The sequence below is a fragment of the Aythya marila genome (genome assembly GCF_965140915.1).
Source record: "Aythya marila genome assembly, chromosome: 19".
Classification (NCBI taxonomy): Eukaryota; Metazoa; Chordata; class Aves; order Anseriformes; family Anatidae; genus Aythya; species Aythya marila.
This window is the reverse complement of record NC_139060.1, coordinates 47501-52500: the sequence shown is the minus strand read 5'-3', so window position 1 is coordinate 52500 and position 5000 is coordinate 47501.

Sequence of the window (5000 nt, the reverse complement as noted above, 5' to 3'; positions counted from 1 at the left end):
TTAGGGTTAGGGTTAGGGTTACGGTTACGGTTAGGGTTACGGTTAGGTTTAGCTTTAGGGTTAGGGTTTTCTTAGGTTTAGGGTCACGGTTAGGGTTAGGGTTAGGGTTAGTGTTAGGGTTAGGGTAAGCGTTAGGGTTAGGGTTAGGTAAGGGTTAGGGTTAGGGGTGGGTTATTGTTAGGGTTATGGTTAGGGTTAGGGTTAGGTTTAGGTTTAGGGTTACGTTTAGTGTTAGGGTTAGGGTTAGGGTTAGGGTTAGGTTTTTGGTTACGGTTATGTTTATGGTTAGTGTTAGGGTTAGGTTAACGGTTAGGTTAAATGTCAGGGTTAGGGTTAGGGTAAGTGTTATGGTTAGGGTTAGGATTAGGTTTAGGTTTACGGTTAGGGTTAAGGTAAGGGTTAGGGTTATGGTTAGGGTTAGCTTTCAGGTTAGGATTAGGGTTAGGATTACAGTTAGGGTTAGGGTTAGGGTTAGGGTTAGCTTTCTGTTAGGGTTAGAGTTAGTATTAGGGTTATGTTAGGGTTATCTTTAGGCATAGTGTTATTATTAGGGTTGTCTTATGTTCAGGGTTAGGGTTAGGTTTAGGGTTTGGGTTACGGTTAGGTTAGGGTTAGTGTTAGAGTTAGGGTTATGGCTAGGGTTAGGGTTGTGTTATGTTCACGGTTAGGGTTATGTTTAGGGTTAGTGTTAGGGTTAGGGTTAGGGTTAGGGCTAGGGTTAGGGTTAGGTTTACGGTTAGGTTGATGGTTAGGGTTAGGATTAGGGTAAGTGTTCTGTTAGAGTTAGGGTTAGGGTTAGGGTTAGGGTTAGTGTTCTGTTAGGGTTAGGGTTAGGGTAAGGGTTAGGGTTAGCGTAAGGGTTAGGGTTAGGGTTAGGGTTAGGGTTAGGGTTAGGGTTAGTGTTAGGGTTACGGTCAGGGTTAGGGTTAGGATTAGGGTTAGGGTCAGGGTCAGGGTTAGGGTTAGGAATAGGGTTAGGGTTAGGGTTAGGGTTTTGTTAGGGTTAGGTTTAGGATTAGGGTTAGATTTCCGTTAAGGTTTGGGTTATGGTTAGGTTAGGGTTCGGGTTAGAGTTAGGGTTACGGTTAGGTTTAGGGTTAGGGTTAGGGTTAGTTTTAGGGTTACGTTTACGGTTAAGTTTAGGCTTATGTTATGGTTTGGATTAGCGTTAGTGTTAGGGTTAGTGTTAGGTTCAGGGTTAGGTTTAGGGTTAGGGTTAGGTTTAGGGTTAGGATTACTGTTAGGGTTAGGGTTAGGGTTAGTGTTAGCGTTAAGTTTAGGGTTAGGATTAGGATTAGGCTTAGTTTTAGGTTTAGGGTTATGTTAGGGTTAGGGTTAGGTTTAGGGTTAGGTTTAGGGTTACGGTTAGGGTTAGGGTTAGGTTTACGGTTAGGTTGATGGGTAGGGTTAGGGTTAGGTTTAGTGTTCTGTTAGGTTTAGTGTTAGGGTTAGGGTTAGGTTTAGGGTTTGGGTTAGGGTTAGGGTTAGGGTTAGGGTTAGGGTTATGTTCAGGGTTAAGTTTAGGGTTAGGGTTAAGTTTAGGGGTACGGTTAGAGTTAGGGTTAGGTTTCTGTTAGGGTTAGGTTTAGGGTTAGCGTTACGATTAGGTTCAGGGTATGTTTAGGGTTAGTGTTAGGGTTAGGGTTACGGTTAGGGTTAGGGTCAGGGTTAGGTTTAGGGTTAGGGTTAGGGTTAGGGTAAGGGTTAGGTTTAGGTTTAGGGTTGCGGTCAGGGTTAGGTTTATGTTTAGGGTTCTGTTAGTGTTAGGGTTAGGGTTAAAGGTTATGTTTGGGTTTAGGGTTAGAGTCAGGATTAGGGTTAGGATAGGGTTTGCTTTTGGCTTAGTGTTATGCTTAGGGTTGGTTTATGTTCACGGTTACGGTTAGGGTTAGGGTAACGGTTAGGTAAGGGTTAGGGTTAGCGTTAGTTTTAGGGCTAGGGATAGTGTTAGGGTTAGGGTTAGGTTTACGGTTAGGGTTAGGGTTACGGTTAGGTTTACGGTTAGGTTGATGTTTAGGGTTAGTGTTAAGGTTAGTGTTCTGTTAGGGTTAGGGTTAGGGTTAATGTTCTGTTAGGGTTAGGGTTATGGTTAGGGTTAGGGTTAGGGTTAGGGTTAAGGTTAGGGTTAGGGTTATGGTTACGGCTAGGGTTAGCTTTAGGGTTAGGGTTTTCTTAGGGTTAGGGTTACGGTTAGGGTTAGGGTTAAGGTTAGGGTTAGGTTTAGGGTTAAGGTTAGGTGTAGGGTTAGGGTTAGGGTTAGGTTTAGGGAAAGATTTAGGGTTAGGTTTAGGGTTACAGTTAGGGTTAGTTTTAGGTTTAGGTTGAGACTTAAAGTTAAGTTTATGTTAGGTTTAGGTTTAGTTTTAGAATTAGGGTTAGGGTTAGGGTTAGGATTAGGGTTAGGGTTAGGGTTAGGGTTCGGGCTAGGTTCAGGTTTAGGGTTAGGGTTACGGTTAGGGTTAGGGTTACAATTAGGTTTAGGGTTAGGGTTAGCGTTAAGCTTAGGGTTAGGTTTAGGTTTAGGCTTAGGGTTATGGTTAGGGTTATGTTAGGGTCAGGGTTAGGGTTAGGGTTAAATTTACGGTTAGGTTTAGAGTTAGTGATACATTTATTGTTACGGTTATGGTTTGGGATCTGTTAGGGTTAGGGTTAGTGTTAGAGTTAGGGTTAGGGTTATGGTTAGGGTTAGGGTTTTGTTAGGGTTATCGTTAGGCTTAGGGTTAGGGTTCCGTTAGGGTTAGGGTTAGGGCTAGGGTTAGGTTTAGGGTTAGGGTTAGGGTTAGGGTTAGGGTTAGTGTTCTTGTAGGGTTAGTGCTAGGGTTAGGGTTTTGTTAGGGTTAGCGTTAGTCTTAGGGTTAGGGTTCCGTTACGGTTAGGGTTAGTGTTAAGATTAAGTTTAGGTTTAGGTTTAGCGTTAGGGTTAGGGTTAGGATTACGGTTCGGCTTAGGTTTTGGGTTAGGGTTTTGTTAGGGTTAGGGTTAGGGATAGGGTTAGGGTTAGGGTTAGGTTTAGGTTTAGGGTTAGGGTTAGGGTTAGGTTTAGGTTTAGGGTTAGTGTACTGTTCGGGTCAGGGTTAGGGTTTGGGTTAGGGTTAGGGTTAGGGTTAGGGTTAGGGTTAGGGTTAGGTTTGGGTAAGCGTTACGATTAGGGTTAGGATTACGGTTCGGCTTAGGTTTCGGGTTAGGAATAGTGTTTTGTTAGACTTAGGGTTAGGGTTAGGTTTAGGTTTAAGGTTAGGGTTAGGGTTAGGTTTAGGGTTAGTATTAGGGTTAGGGTTAGGGTTAGGATTAGGTTTTGAGTTAGTGTTAGGGTTAGGGTTAGGGTTAGGGTTAAGGTTAGGGTTAGGGTAAGGTTTAGGGTTACGGTTAGGTTAGGGTTAGGGTTAGGTTTAGATTTAGTGGTAGGGCTAGGTTAAGTGTTGCGTTATGTTCACGGTTAGGGTTATGTTTAGGGTTAGGGTTACGTTTAGGGTTAGGGTTATTGTTAGGTTTAGGTTTAGGGTTAGGGTTAGATTTAGGGTTAGGACTAGGGTTAGTGTTGGGTTATGTTCACAGTTATGTTTAGGTTTAGGGTTAGGGTTAGGGTTATGGTTAGGTTTAGGTTTAGGGTTAGGTTTTGTTATGGTTATGGTTAGGGTTAGGGTTAGGGTTAGGGTTAGGGTTAGGGTTAGGGTTAGGGTTAGGGTTAGGGTTAGGGTTAGGGTTAGGGTTAGGGTTAGGGTTAGGGTTAAGTTTAGGCTTATGTTATGGTTACGATTAGGGTTAGGGTTAGGGTTAGGTTTTACGGTTAGGGTTAGGGTTAGCGTTAGGATTAGGTTTAGTGTTATGTTTAGGGTCAGGTTTAGGGTTAGGTTTTGGGTTTTTTTATGGTTAGGTTTAGGGTTATGGTTAGGTTTAGGATTAGGGTTAGGGTTAGGGTTGGCGAAAGATTTAGGGTTAGGGTTAGGGTTACGGTTAGGGTTAGTTTTAGGTTTAGGTTGAGACTTAAGTTTAAGTTTATGTTAGGGTTAGGGTTAGGTTTAGGATTAGGGTTAGGGTTAGGGTTAGCGTTATGTTTAGGCTTAGGGTTAGGTTTAGGGTTAGGGTTAGGGTTAGCGTTATGTTTAGGGTTAGGGTTATGTTTAAGGTTAGGGTTAGGGTTAGGGTTAATGTTAGGGTTAGGTTTACAGTTAGGTTGATGTTTAGGGTTATGGTTAGGGTTAGTGTTCTGTTAGGGTTAGGGTTAAGGTTAGGGTTAGGGTTATGGTTACGGTTAAAGTTAGCTTTAGGGTTAGGGTTTTCTTAGGGTTAGGGTTACGGTTAGGGTTAGGGTTAGGGTTAGGGTTAGGTTAGGGTTAGGGTTAGGTTTAGGGTCAGGTTTAGGGTTACGTTTAGGCTTATGTTATGGTTACGATTAGGGTTAGGGTTAGGATTAGGGTTAGGGTTAGGTTTTAGGCTTATGGTTATGGTTAGTGTTAGGATTAGGTTTAGTGTTATGTTTAGGGTCAGGTTTAGGTTTAGGTTTTGGGTTTTTTTCGCGTTAGGTTTAGTGTTATGGTTAGGTTTAGGGTTAGGGTTAGGGTTAGGGTTAGGGTTAGGGTTAGGGAAAGATTTAGGGTTAGGGTTATGGTTACGGTTAGGGTTGGGTTTAGGTTTAGGTTGAGACTTAAGGTTAAGTTTATGTTAGGGTTAGGTTTAGGTTTAGGATTAGGGTTAGGGTTAGGGTTAGGGTTACGTTTAGGGTTAGGGTTAGGGTTAGGGTTAGGGTTAGGGTTAGGGTTAGGTTTAGGGTTAGGGTTAGGATTACGGTTAGGGTTAGGGATACGATTAGGTTTAGGGTTAGGGTTAGCGTTAAGCTTAGGGGTAGGATTAGGTTTAGGTTTAGGATTATGGTTAGGGTTATGTTAGGGTCAGGGTTAAGGTAAGGGTTAGGGTTAGGGTTCGGGTAAGGGTTAGGGTTAGGGTTAAGTTTACCGTTAGGTTTAGAGTTAGTGATACATTTATTGTTACGGTTATGGTTT